This window comes from Carassius carassius, chromosome 29 (genome assembly GCF_963082965.1).
Source record: "Carassius carassius chromosome 29, fCarCar2.1, whole genome shotgun sequence".
NCBI classification, from domain to species: domain Eukaryota; kingdom Metazoa; phylum Chordata; class Actinopteri; order Cypriniformes; family Cyprinidae; genus Carassius; species Carassius carassius.
The window spans coordinates 7179197-7195082 of record NC_081783.1 but is presented as its reverse complement, the minus strand read 5'-3'; the positions used below and the strand labels follow the sequence as shown (position 1 = coordinate 7195082).

The window sequence follows — 15886 nt, the reverse complement described above, 5'->3', positions numbered from 1 at the left end:
TTTTGTCATTTTCAGTTGAATAATTCTTAATCTCACTTAAACAATACATTATATTTTAATATCATATATAGTTTTGTTTTTTTTTAATTGAATACAATCCCATGGAGTGAAATTACACTACTGTTCAAAGTTTGGGTCTGTTTTTTTTTTCAGAACACTTTTCTTTCAAAAAGGATGGATTAAACAAAAAATTACAAAAACAATGGTGTTTATAAGGTTATAAAAGAATTGTATTTTAAATCAACACAATTCTTTTGCACTTTCCACTAAAAGATTCAGTAAAAATGTATCACAGTTTCCACAAAAATATTAAGCGGTAAAGCTTTTTTCAACATCTATAATAATTAGAAATATTTCTTGTGCAAATCAGCATATTCAAATGATTTCTGAAGGATCGTGTTATCATGAAGACTGGAATAATGGCATTTTATAAGAAGTAACATTTTATAAATTAAATGGACAACTAATTTAATTGTAACAATATTTCACAATACTAACTGTATTTTTGATTAAAAAAAATGCAGCTGTATGCAGTAAGCATAAGAGACTGCTTTCAAAAATATTACAAAATTCTTAAATTATCTCAAACTTAAATAAATGCTGCTTGGACTAATTATTTGTCAGATGCCGCCCATTTGAATTCGAGAATCCCCCTGTTCCTCTTAGGAAATGATACTGGTTAAGAAGGTCAGGATCCACTTAATGTCAAAAAGCCAGACGTTTGGCTTCCAGCACAAAGTCTAGTCATTGTAGCTTATCCTGGCTAAGAATAATCCATTTAGACAGTAAAAGACCATCTGACTGACATGCATATTGTCCAAACATGGCATGTAGGCGGTCCATGGGATGGTCGTCTGCTGCCGAGTCTCCACCTTTCCTCTTCCTTTAACCCCTTTCCTCTTCTCTACAATGTGGTCCATAAAAGAATACACTCTGTAGTGGGCAAGATGAAAGAGAGAGAGGGAGATCTGTCTATGAATCCTATTATTTTTAATATATCAAATTTGTGCTGCTCATTTATGATAGATGGTCTTGACAGTTGCATTACAGGGCTCCTGTCTTATGTCTGAAAGAGAGAGAGAGAGAGAGAGAGAGAGAGAGAGATTACATAACCTGAAGTCTGCTCTATGAGAACTGAGAGAGGCGTGATGTTCCAGACTGCAGATGCTAAACTCCAACATCAGAAGGACCACTAGTGAGCTCTCATTCACATCCAAACCTGGCTTTCACTGCTTATTTCAGATACATGTGATGTGTGTTATCAGCAGAGATCTCTTCTCGAACAGATCTCATTTTCTTGGTAATACTGAGTCACTCCCACACAATTACACAGAGGTCTGATCAATTTGCATTCTCTTGGTAGGCGTTACGTCACAAATCATGTGACCTGCATAGCAACATGCCGCCGCCGTGTTTGAAGGGTAAAACAAACCGAAGGCAATCAAGGCAAAGCCCGAGGAAAATCTAAAAGGTATCTATTCACAGAAGTTTTGTTGTGGATTATGTCAGTTATGGATACTAACGGACTACTTTGTATTAATGATGAATGATATCTGTTTATGAGAATGTATGTCTGTGGTGAGAAGTGAAGTGAATGTAATAATAAAACACTCATGTAAAGCTCTTTGTGACTAACGTTAGCTAACGTTACATGTATGTGAAAGGCGCTAGCAGCTATACAAATACAGATCTTCTTTCTTCTATTACAGAATGTCTTATCAATATATAGAAAGTCTACTTGCGCCTGCATTGACCAGGTACCACAGAAAGCTGTCGCTTGTAGGTTTAACGTTACAATCTTGTCCCTATCGACATCCAGCTGAGTCCTGGGAGAACAACCCAAAGGCATGGCCCAGGCTCGAGTATCCAGACATATTGCAGTCATGTTTAAATACCCATCAAGCATCGATTACATTAACTGTTCATTTAGAAAAAAAAAATGTTTATTCAAAAGCACTGTGTTACACAATGGCTGTAATGAGCTCAGTCTGTCAGTGGCACAGCTTGTACAGTGTCAGTGAGGGACACGGTTTTTTCAAAAAAGCAAAAATAGACTAACTGCAGAAACGTATCTTATTCCCCACACAACTAGTGCATTTCATTGTTGCTTATCAGTGTAGAGCTGCCGACCATTATGCATAGCAATGTCATAACATAGCAACAGAAAATTGAGTGGCCATCTCTGCAGTGGTATTATTTTGTTATTCTTTGATTTGCCGAATCATTGCTAATTTTTTAGGCATGATTCTCGGCAGTTTCTCGACATATCTGCGCTCATTTGTCTTCCGCTTCGTGTTGCTTAATGGCGAGCACTTGTTTGTTTTACCCTTCGCCGCGGTTGCTATGCGCGCGCAGTGCATTATGGGAGTAAAAGTCCCGGATGTCCGACCTCGAGAATGGTCTGTATTCAAGGAAATATCCATTCTGGCTACCCACCTTATATTTTGATGCAAAAGTAAGCTATTTCCTGGGAATGTGCAAGATATCAGATTCATTAGCTGATAATATAAAGAACTAGAATAATAACAAAGCGCAGTAAATAGAAAAAAGTATTTAAACTACAAGTCAGTGTACTAACGATTGATAATTATTCAAAATAATAACACTTTATAATAAGGTTCCATTTGTTTACTTTTGTAAAAAAGATACAGTTTTTTTTTTTACAAAAGTAAACAAATCAACTATCAACTATCCCTTTAATGTTAGTTAACTAATTAACTAATGTTAAGTAATGAGACCTAATTGTAAAGTGTTACGAAATATTATGATGACAAATATGCCATTTCAAGCAGCATAATGGACTGTTTTTTGTAGATTAATGAAAGAATTACATTTTTTGTAAGAGGTATGTAAATTTACTGTATGAGTGCAATTTATCCACAGTATTTATATACCAATCACATCAGTCATCATAAAGCACAGAATGCTTTTGAGAACTGAGAAACAACATCAACAGCATTTCCATTAGCAAGATTCAGTATTGTACAATTACAAATCATTCCATGCAGAGATTTCTCAGCATGGTTAACTAACCAAACAGAAATGCCATGATGGTGGAACAGCTTTAGTGATGTGGCAGATCATGAATCCTCACTTGTCAGTTGCTAGGGTAACTCTGGTGTTACTAGGTACCTTACTATCTAAACTAGCTGATATCTGACCCTGGACCAAAAAACCAGTCATAATTGTCAATTTTTTTAAATTGAGGTTTATACATCAATATTAAATAAATAAATAAATAAATAAATATAGTTTTCCATTGATGTATAGTTTGTTAGGATTGGACAATATTTGGCCGAGATACAACTATTTAAAAATCTTGAATCTGAGATAAAAATAAATAAATATATATATTATCCTATTCCTAAATATTGAGAAATAACTTCCTTTAAATTGAGCAAATGAAGTCCTTAGCAATGAATATTACTAATCAGACAATAAGTTTTGATATATTTACGGTAGGAAATTTTCAAAATATATTCATGGAACATGAGCTTTACTTAATATCCTAATGATTTTTGGAATAAAAAAATCGATTATTTTGACCCATACAATGTATTGTTGGCTATTGCTACAAATGACTTATGACTGGTTTTGAGGTCCAGAGTCACATATTTGGTTAACAGAAGAACATAACAGAAGAACAAATGATCTATTAGATTTGTTCCAATATAATTAAAAATAAATAAATAAATAAAAATAATAACAACATGCAATTGTGTCAAAAATGCCGGATCATTACAGATCCAGCTACAATAACCATTCAGTCTGAAGATGATCTCTTGTCACACAGTTGTCTACTTCCTGTCTGTAAGCCACTGCTGTTTCAGCCTACACACTTGTAGCTCCAGAGAGCAGGAGGTGGAGTGGTGTGGGTGCAGCCTGCAGAGTTATCTCTCATCTCAGGCTCCGGTTAAACTGAAAGTGACACTGGTGAAATTAAGACAATCGACTGCCAGATGAGGCCAGTGGCCTTGTCCACAGCATTTACTTGTGAATCTTGGACAGACAAATTCATTTGCACTCCCTTCTTCTTCAAGCAGCACTCTCTCACACACATAAACAATCTCACGCACACTTACATGTCATGTTGTAAAACTCCAGGCATTAACAAAAGCCATGGCTGTTTTTGTATAGCTTGTTCCTGAAAAGCGCTCATCTGAGACCTGTCAATGTAATCATCTGACTGCAGCATAGCAATGCAAAATCTTTAGAACATTTGCTGTGTTTTTTTTCACCATTCCTACCTAGTTTTTTTTTTCCTTTCTAAATTTATCGGCGGATGGTGACCTAGGAGTCGGCGCTGTCGTGGTGACGCTGATGGATTTATGCAAATGTCAAGGCTAGCTTTGTGCTGTGGCTGTAGCCTTTTGGAAAGCATGTCTCCAGGGAGGGAGACTGTGACTTGGAATGCAGTTGTTTCATCTTCAAAGGCTCTCCTGAAAATAAGCAGACACACTAAATCACCTGCTGGCTTTATTTATTTATATGGTGATGTGTAGAACAGGCGAGTACAGCTGAGGGCTCACGAGAGAAAGAGAGACATAAAATGGTCATTTTTATGCTACGGCCTCTGTATGTTAGCTGATGACAACTATAAACCGCATGTAAGCCAAAGCTTCTTTTTTAAGTTAATCTTCCTTTTTAAGTTAAACAAATTAATAATTTTATTCCGAAAAGATACATTAAATTGAGGAAAAGTGAAAGTAAAGTAATTTATAACTTTCTTATTTAAATATATAATTTATAATTTCTATATTTTGTATAAATACTGTTCTTTTTAAATTTAAAAAATTTCCTGGAAAAAATAAAATAAAATCACAGTTCCAACAAAAAGATTAAGAAGACCTGTTTTCAACATGGATAATAATGAGTAATGTTCTTTATCAGAAAATCAGCACATTAGAATGATTTCTGAAAGATCATGTAACACTGAAGACTGGAGCAATGATGCTGAAAACTTTACAGTTATTTTGAATTGTAACCATTTTTTCTGTAGTTCATGTGAGTAAACTAAAGTCTAACATCTTACCAAACTCATTATTTAACAATAGTGTATGTTCTATATACAAACCTGATTCCAAAAAAGTTGGGACACTGTACAACTTGTCTCCTCAGTCCCCAGACGTTTGCAGACTGTTATAAAAAGAAGAGGGGATGCCACACAGTGGTAAACATGGCCTTGTCCCATCTTTTTTGAGATGTGTTGATGCCATGAAATTTAAAATAAACGTATTTTTCCCCTTAAAATTATACATTTTCCCAGTTTAAACATTTGATATGTCATCTATGTTGTATTCTGTATAAAATATTGAAATTTGAAACTTCCACATCATTGCAATCTGTTTTTATTCACAATTTGTACAGTGTCCCAACTTTTTTGGAATCGGGTTTGTACTAATATATTTATACATTAATACACAATTAATGAACATTAATGAACAGTAACATATTTATAAATCAACTTTAGCGTTTAGCCTACATTATTACTACATAAATGCTGTAAAGAAATGGGCTGCTGTAAGCCATAGACAGCCAAGCATGTGCATAAGAGAAAGCTGCTTAAAATAAAACTGCTCACAAACTCCAGCAGCACCAAAAAAAAGAAAACCCCTGCCACAGGCCATCACTTGGCACATTCCCAGCAGCCGAAAGGCTGATAGACAGATGCATTATACACAGAGGGGTCACCGCTGTACCACAACAGACAGATCTGTGTCCTGGTCCTGCTAAAACATTCTGTTATAAAGCTTCACTGGTTGTGAAAGTGTCATTAATTTTAGGATAACTTGAAAGATTCTCAAATTATACCTTGGAAAACAATAAAGATATTTTAATATATATCTCTGTGTTTGTGCGTCAGATGGATGGAATAAGGAACTGTCAGTTTCTATATCTCTATAGTCCTCTATACTGTATCTTGGTTACATTATGTAACAAACATTTCATTGAAGTCAACCTGTAGTAAGCTCACAATAACTGAAAATAGCCAGCTTTGATGTAAAAGTTTTTTTTTTCACTCTTTCAATAAAGCTAACGTTGACAGTCAAACCCAGACATGGCATTACGCAGATGAAAAGAGAGGGGGAGAAAAAAACCTACTTTAACACCAAAGAGCCTTCTTTAATCAAATCATTCTGCCAATCGAACTGCTTAATCTCTCCAAGACACAAAGGAGAAGATCCCGTAGGTATAAATATATCAGTCAGACAGATAAATGCAATTATAACTGATCTGACATGTTATGGATTTTTAGATCCCTTACAGTGACACGAGGAGGGATCCTGAGAGCTACACTGCCACCTCTTGGTCAAATGAAGTCTGCTCGACATGCTGATGTAAAGTAGACTGCTGGCCTGTTGTCAAACCAGAAGAGTCAACAATTAATAATGTGGCTATTATGATAAAAGAACAAGTAGTCAGGAAACAGGCCAGTGCACTCACATTTCGCTGCTGGTTATATATGCTCTATATAATCGTGTATGTGACGAATAAAAATCTTTAATTTTAATTTACACAGAGATGGATTCGGTGACTGGAAGGATGAAGTAAACATCTTTAGTATGTGTGCATGTCTGTATAGGTACATGGATTACATTCACCATCCATGAGCGTTGATCTCATTGATGATGGCAGATTGGAGAGTGTTGATATGGACATTTTGGAGGCTTTTAGATGCATTTTTTTAGATCAAGCAGAGAGCCAGTTCCCATCTGCCAGTACAAACAAGGTTTTTAATAGACAAGACTCTGGGGAAGCTGGACACTTTAGGGGATGAGAAAGCTGCCATTTTAGGGCTAATTTTAAGAGTGCAACATAAGGTGCAAATTGATCTTCTCCACCTGTGATGCTAAAGATGAAGATAAAATAGGACATTTACATAAAATTTGAAACAGTGTTAAATGTGAAAATCTGATATGATGCATTTAAAATCAGCAGTAGCTTTATATGAGTTAAACAAAGCTGCTGGAATTTGTACATAAATATGGAGAAAAACAAGTTACTAAAACTGATGAAGTACATAATAAGCTTTTAGCGCAGCTTGTTGCTGTTAATCAGTACACTTAAGTATACACATACTGAACTATACAAATAACATGGACACAATAATATAAAGTGTTTGTATAGAACTGGTTGTTTCTGCAGGTAAAAGAGTGCATGGATGCATTCCACACAATCAATACCGTGATTGCAGCTTCACTTTTGTTCGCGTATGGTCACCACTGAAGTACTTAGGGTTGCTTTTATGGTTTGAAGGCTTTTTTAGCCATGGAAAATAACATTAGTGGGGCAGTGCTGCAGAAAGGCTGAATAGCAGCAGAGTAAGAGACATTCTGCACTACGGCAGGCCAGGACAGCAGGGGAACACAAGCATATAAATGGAGGCATGCAGCCATTGGCAGGGCGGCTCAGGGGAGATATTCTACACCAAATAGGTTTGGAAGAGTTCAGGTTTAAAAGAATAAGCAGAGGCAGTGCTCAGAAGCATGGAGAACACCGAAGCCTTAAATCTAGATGGTTTGGTTTATCCACACAATAAATTCAATAGTAATAGTAAGTTAATTAAATAATTATACACATAAAGTTGCTTTATTTTAAATGTACAATTGTACTACTGTACAATTTATAAATAAATCATTATCATTGCACTACAATGTATAAAATGTATAAAGATGTATAAAGATATTTTTTCTATTCACAATTTTAGCACATAAAAATAATATCAAAAATAATTGCACTAAAAATATTAATATCTTAGTTAACAGCTCTACCAATAAATCAAAATTCCCCAAGAACTTTTTTGACCCCCAAAGAATGAATCGTGGCCCCATTCTTATAGGCATCCTTTTGTGTGTGTGTGTGTGTGTGTGTGTGTAATTTATTACATCTGCAGTTTAACATCCCCATTGGCCTCCCTATAATCCATCTTACTTATATTAAAACCCCTCTTGAATTCAAGATCCATACACTGTAGGTCTGTTATTAAACCAAATCAAAGGATCTCTTAAAATCCCTGATGACAACACTAACCTGCGCTGAATCACTGCAGGCTAAAAACAGAGTCCTTATTGCTTTTTCTCTAAGCTTCTTAAATTGCAAGATCAACTTCAGCAGTCTAGGCCTTAAAACCACACAACAGTTTAGTAAACAGTGGTTTTAAAATCCACAAAACAAGATCTCATACCAAGACTAGACACGTCTCAGACAAGCCTAACTGTCCTGTTAACTCTGATCAGCTTTAATAATCCCGATTCTGATCCCATCCCATTAGTGTACATTCAATTAAATCTGAGCGGGTGTGCTCCCTGATATGTGTGAAAGCCCAGAGGCTTACGTAGGGGTAATTAATAAGAGTGCATGAGATTAACCGAGTCCCCTCCTCACTGAGACCAGCACTGCTGCTGCTTTATTATACCACTAAACACATGCTCAGATTCAAATGAACACTGATGGAGAACACGCTGTTAATTCCAAAGAAATTTTAGCATCGAAGTCTGTGGAAATGATCTACATCATACAACTAACTATTCACTGAACTTATTTCATCTAGATGTAATATAGTGCCATAAGGGAAGAGCTTCAGTAGATCAGAGCCTGTGTGTGCATTCAGATCTGTTCTTGGGTCTGAACATTATAGATGTCTCACAGAACATATTCTTCAAAGCGGAATCAAATACCCTTGATAAGAACATAAATATGTGTCTGAGAGGCTGCGTGCACTTGCATTACATTTGCGCAGACAGGCCGTGATTCACAATCTATGTCCACCCATAAACCTTCCAATCTCCACCCTCTAGATGTGGATCCAACCATGCCCCCTGGATCTTGTGTTCTGCAGTGAGGGGCTACTGAATCTTCAACGTTCAAGGAGTAAATCTTGGGAAAGAAGTGTTCTCTTGGCGCCCTCTAGTGTTCATCCGGGAGGGGACATTAAGTCAATAATCAATATACCATTAAAATATTAAGTTCTGCATTTTAGCTAATTATCACATTTTCATGTTTGAATGATTGCCGTATTATTGTATGTATATATTATTTATTGAGTTATATGAATTACTGATTAACTTGCGATTTTGTGCTGTTCATCAGTGGGAGGACATAAAGACAAAAGTCTATGTGCAATACATACATTCATACATACATGAAAAGGAAAGTTCACAATTTAAACTAATCATCACATTTTATTTGCATGCCTTAAAAACTATACTAATTTAGTGTTAGTTTGACATATATAGCAATGTAATAGGCCTGTTTTTAATATGAATTCACTGATATGAATATTTTATATGAATAAATATTTTATTTTATTATCTTCAGACAGTTAATGTAGTTTTTTTGGTGCTGGAACCAGGCTTTGTAACGTCCCCAGAAATATTTTTGTGCACATAATAAAAACTATTTATTTTAATATTTAATTTATTTGATTTACTAACAATTTTTAATGTGCTACACATAAAAAATAGGTGTGTGTGTGTGTGTGTGTGTGTGTGTGTGTGTTTTTGAGTGAACGTAATAGGGGTAAACTTGACTTGTATTTAAAGAACCATTATGACCTTTGGAATTTTGGACCGCTAAAAGCTACTTGTGTGTATTTTTCTCCAAAATATTACATGGCAACAAAAACTACTACATCACTTTCCTAAATGTCTGTTAACAAATTGTTCTGCAGATGTCAAGAAATTTTTGTGATAGACAATGAACTGAGATTCAATGTCAATGTCAATTTTTTGGCTTTACAGTTGCAAAAAAAAAAAAAAAATGGTCAGAAAATATGGATAATGTAAAAGGCTGAAAGTAAAATGTTCCATTTAGGCACGATATGTCATATCTTTGTCTGTCTGCTCAACTAAACAGGAATATAAGGGAATCATTCGAACTGACACCCTCCATGTGGTCGTTGACATGAACAAGGCAAGATGTCTTTGAATTAGGACACATCTTATGAGCTGGAGGTTCATGATGAGATGAATAAATGGAGTAAATGAATCCAGGTGACCATCTGCTTAGAACTCGGAGCTCACCGGAGCAAACACACTCCAGAGGTACCAGGAGGTTTTGTCATCTTTAACTGAAAATGAGCTCTGAGTTTAGAGGAAAAAAGCGTGCCTGTCACTCCTCTGCATTCCTGATGAGAGTAAGACAGCTAAAGGACTCGAACGAAGGCTCTCATTGTCAAAGTCGCCTGAAACCTGTGCTGGTTTCCACTCCCTCTTACATCTCTCCCTCCACTCCTCACAGCGCTCCTGACATGCCTGAACAGGCATGAAACAGTAACAAGTTTGTCTCATGTCAGCTTTGAATAAACAGTGCGATAACTTCTTTCCTTCTATATCAGCCTCTCTCATTCTCTCCCTCCTGCTCTCTCATTTTGCTCACTCTGGGACCCCATGCTGATTGATAGCAGCCTTAAAACGTTGCATGTTCAAATAGACTAAGCTCTGAAAGCCTCGTGTGCAGAGTGGAAACGGGGAACAAAGCACCTCCACCTCCTCTCTAACCTGTCAGATTTCAAATCAGGCTCTTATCCTGAGCGAAGAAGGGCATTCGATTTGAATAATAGCTCTGTCTCCACATTAAACTTTTCTTCTTAAAATACGGTAACGTGTACGCTTGGAGATGGTGCGTCACATGGTGCGACTTATAATGATAAATGTAACCTGTTGTTTTCTCACTACAAACTGTTTATAGAAACACGGGTTCACTTAGCATGCTTCTATTCCAGGCCCAATGCAGAATAAAATGTCACTAGAGTTAATAACATTTAATTTAAGCAGGAATGTGATTTATATTAAGAAATTTTACCCCCTGCTGGAGTGTTTTGGTTAATGGAGATGTAAACCTTCAGTGTGTCGCTGTCTAACCCTGATGCTTCTTGAACATTCATGCTGGAGTCTGTGTTAAAAGGTTTTTTTAATGCAAAAAAAATAAAAATAATAATAATAATAATAATAAATAAACTGTGAAATATTAAAATCATTTGTACTCAAACAAGCTGAAGATTTTCTCTTAAAAAAAAGCATTTTATGCTACATATTGACAATCATGACATCGCCATTTTGAGATCACATGGCCATCCAGGTCATTGACTGAGTTAATAATAACAACAACTAAAATGATAGCCAGTGCTCAGGGAGCATTTTATAAGGTGAACCAGATAGACAAAAAAAATGAACTACACATACCTAAATGTAAACAAAAACGCAGCAACAGCTTGTTAATATTCTGATGCACTCATTTATACCCATGATACGGTTGTAATGAAATACGTGTGCGATACAATGACACCTGTACAATTATTATGACTACAAAATACTGTATTTTAAGTCAACCAAAAAGACAGAAACACTCAGTAGGCCTGACCCAAATTCACATGACTTAAGGGTACGAGAGACACGTCAATCCATTTTCATGTCAGTTTGTCACTGCCTACATTATGGATAAAACAAGCTGCCAAATCATCACAGTGAACAAATCCTTCACTCAAACACTCTTTCATGTTCTTAACAGCATTGTAATGAAGCGATCAGTATTTAATCTTCTTGTGAAGATACATAAAATAACCGATAAACTTTGTGAATTCTGAACACATTTACATTTCAGTGTAAGAACAAAAATTGTCATCTTTAAAGTGAAAACAAGGAAAAAGCCACAGGAGAGTGATTCGACAAGACACATTTCTACCATAACTTGTACAAGCCAAAAGAGGGCGCAACTAGCCACTGAGAAACAGCACGACTTGTGAGTCAGTCTACTCTTAAGGCTCTTCTCTTCTCTGAAGTACAGCAGCCATGAGTGCAGAGACACTGATGCCACATCTCTCCCACAAGCACGTCCTGGGTCATGGGACAATAGCACATGCTTGTTCTCTGCAGGGTTCCCTGTGTTCCTAGCAAACTTTGACCCCTCGCGTCTGTCTAGTGCACTACCGACACCTGCGCTTTGAGACTTCCTCCACATCTTAACATGTGGCTGCTTTGAGATGATGTGAAACTGCTCTAATGCACTTTTGCTGTAGATACACGCATTAAACAAACTTTGGATTTCCAAAGGAATGCATTCAAGAAAACAAAAATGACTGCCTACGGACATCACTGAATGAGAATAATTCAAATTATTCAAATTACACAAAAGCAATGCTTGTCAAGCACAATGTGCATTTTCAATTAGATGATGATCAAACAAAAAAAGTGACTTTTTTTCTAGTTTCTTTTCTTCAGTATTTGAGGTTTCATTTATATCCACTGATGCAACTATCATTCTATCCTTCAGCTGTTAAAACAATGCTCAGCTGAACCTTTAATTATGAAGGCTATGTTTACTTAAATGACTAGTGATATTCAGTCATTTTGCATTTATTTTCAACCTGAGCATTTGCACCTAGAACCTATTTGTGATGTATTTTGATTTCACAAACCCTGTAATCTACTTCTTCCTGGTGAGCGCACCAGATCAAAGAAGAAGCCAGGCATATCTCAGCACAGAATCACAGAAAAGCACAATCTATCAGCCAGATTAACACACATCATTTCCCAAATACATTATAGGGTGAAGATTATAACAGCACTAACGGCATACAGTACCAGTGTATCTAAGCAGTAGGTAAATATTATTCTGCCATCATCACCGTGTGAGAAATTAGTTCGAACAACTTTAATTTCTGGGCAAATTAAAGTGCGGCTGACTTACCTGTGTTTGTTTATATTGATTCAACACAACAACACCGGTTGTGTTGAATCAATGATGGTGAGATTACACGGTGTAATTGTGTAATCAATGCCAGAGAGTCAGTCAAAACTAAAACTTGCACCTCAGACTCACAGACCTGTAAAGAGATGCACTTGACAAGCGCTTCTGGGAGACGCGCTGGAAATGTCTAGAGCATGTGTTTCTGTAAGCAGACAGCGGATATGCAGACTTTAAAGTTTGTTTGGATGATTTACGGCTCCGATAACAGCAGGGACATAATGACGATGAGATTGCACAGATGGATTCAGCACAGTTTACCCTGACGCCCGACCGAGGAGCTCTCCACAGGGCCGTATGGCTTCAGTCTGATTTATAGCATGCTCTCAAAGGGAGTGGCACTCCATTTATTTTTGACTCTACTTTAAGATGTCTCTGTTCGGATTGGAACTCAGGTTTTTACACAGGAGCCTTTCACTACCTAGCATAAAATTTGTTTAAACAATTCTGATTATTTAGCAATTATCTTTATTATTTACATTTTCAACCTTATTTATAAATATATTTTCAGTTACACTTTGAGAGTCTTTATTGGTATCTGTACTTCCATGAGGAACCTTTCATATCCATGGAACCTTTCAATTCCACAAAAGTTTATTTATAGTGGAAAAGGGTTCTTTAGATTATTCAGATGTTCCTCACATGAGAAAAAAAACTGTTCTTTTGAGAACTGTTCAGTGGAATGTTTTCTGGGGAACCAAAATCCTTCTATGGCATTGTGAAAACAATGTGAAAAAAATGTTAATTCTGTCATTATTTAGTGACCCTCGTGTTGTTTTAAAATAACTTACTTTCTGCTGAAGAAGACAAAAGAAGATAATTTGAAAAATGTTAACCAAATAGTTTTTTCCCCAAATTAATGAAAAAAATTAAATTAAATAAAAATAAAAATTGAACATGTCTTAAAATACATTATTTTATGTTCCACAGAGGAAATGTCATATAGGTTTGAAACAACATGAAGGTAAGTAAATAATTATAGAATTCTCAATTTGGGTGAACTACTCCTTTAAGCATCTGTCAGAAGCTTTTACTCAAGCAGCTTGTAATTGTAACCTAATATTAACTTAAGATAAACTAACAATTCTGCGAAGGTTGCTAATCAGTTGTGCAGTTCACTTCTAATAGTTGGTGTGTGGTACATATAGTTTGAGGTTATGTAATTATGCTCACGTGAATAGTGAAAAGTGTGTTGCTATAAATAATGACACTCATAACTAGAAATGTTTATCTTGTTTGTTTTTACATCATTACTTAACTTTGTATTTCTCTACTCTTCTCTCTATCTCTCTGCAATTTACAGTATAATTGATGACTTTTGCGAACGCTTTAGACTGTGATTACAATTGTTTTGAGATTTCAAAATTAGTTTTTGCCTTTTTTGCGGTCTCTCTGCTCAGATCCAATGGGGGCATGTGTGGAATTCTCAGGCATGGAAAACTGGGGTTGCATAAATGTGGATTTTTAATCGCCTAGCAATGTTTATTTTTCTGTGCGTCTCTCTATTTGATGTGCCGTCCCAGATGTGCGTAACGTCTTACTCGCTTTAAAGGCCCGAAGAGCAGCAGCAATTGAGAGCAACTTCTCGCTCCCTCCAACCCATGATTAAGAGTAATGGCGCCCTTTAAGATTTGCATGGTGATGTTAACCAAGCATGGTTGTTGAAATATAATTGACTTTTCTCATGGACTCCAAAGACAAACAAAGACCCTAAAGGGGGTCCAAAAGCGAGCAGCATTAAAAAAATGGGCTAAGCAAGCTCCATCCACCCTGATGAATAAGCATTGGAATTTAGAGCTGGAGGCAATGTTCACTGTTTTCTTTTTGCCTCTTTTCTCCCTTTTTAGCCTCACCCTTTGTGATCACAGCCACATTTATTAATGGTCACTAAGATGTCAGCCATAGCCTTTACACATCAGTCACCGAGGGCTGTCTTATTTATTTTTACCGTTGTTCTCGGCTCTTCTCATCTTTGTTTTTTCTTCTTTTCTTGTGTCAGGTATTTAAGCAGGCTGTCAGTTTTATAGGGTCTGGTGAATGGGGTTGATAGGGGAGACTCTCAAAGGACTGCATGTGACCCATCTGCCCACAACACCCTTACACACACCCTCTCCCTTTTGTGCCCTTGTTTTTGTTTGTCTGGGAGAGCCGAGTGAAAGATAAACTTTACTAGGTAGGAGGTTACAGATCGCCGTCCCTATAACAATGCATGGTAGCTTAAAGTCCCTAAATGATTTTGAATTAGAAAGCTTAGTACACTTGGAGACCCGAGGGGTGGGGGACACCAATGCTAGGTAGGATATGTCATAGCATTAAACATGACAACTCGAAGTGATACTACCTTGATGTGACTGAAAGCTGAAATAGCTTGAACGCTCAGATTCTGTCAATCAATCAAGGAAACCTGTACGCTCTATGCTATTTTCACTTCAGATGCACTGTGTCATGGTAAAGTAAACGTCGCTGTGTACTACATGCTAGTCGGGTGGCCGATGTGGCGGTAGATGTGTGGAAGAGACAGGGGTTGTTGTGAAGTGCGTGAGCGATGGGGCTTTCACGCTTCAGCAGACATATTTGCTCAGAGCTGATTAACTGCACCCCAGAGAGGAAGAGCTGTAGTGCTCTGGCTACTAAGCTTCAGAGGGAGTGTGTGTTATACAACTTAGAATAACAATAGTAATTGTGTATAAATAGATATGTTAAAACGTATTTAGCTTTGATGAATCATTGCAGCTATTTAGACCAGACAAGTTAACTACAAACTACACTTTTTGACTTATGCATTATAACATTAGCAATGATGATCAGTGATTCCCAACTGGTGGCTCACAATTCTAATTGGTTCGCGGACAGGAAAAACAATGATGATGTTAATAAGTTAGGACACAAAATAAATCTCCTCATCAACAGGAAAGAGACTCAAATTGCATTCTGGGAATCCAACCCATGGCTTGCACCTTGCTCTACTGTTAGAGCTACAAGAACACCAAAAAGGGAGGAGCTTTAAAAATAGGAGAGGAAAGGTTTCTAACAGCTTTTGTGGATGTAAAAGGTTGCCGTCCAATCAACACACAGTATTTTGACTCAAATCGATTTAATAGATGTAATACAATATAAGCTGCTAAAAGAATATATAGATTAT

The 15886-nt window shown here is 36.6% G+C and overlaps 1 long non-coding RNA gene across 1 annotated transcript in view; it reads right to left on the bottom strand.

Moving 5' to 3' along the window:
• Positions 1-6264: 6264 nt before the first annotated feature.
• Positions 6265-15886, bottom strand: part of LOC132109517 (uncharacterized) — a 37784-nt gene continuing 28162 nt past the window's right edge. The window contains exons 2-3 of the long non-coding RNA XR_009424510.1: positions 6603-6713; positions 6265-6356 (exon numbers count right to left, since the gene is read on the bottom strand). This is a non-coding gene — a long non-coding RNA (uncharacterized LOC132109517). The remainder of the gene's footprint in view (positions 6357-6602; positions 6714-15886) is intronic.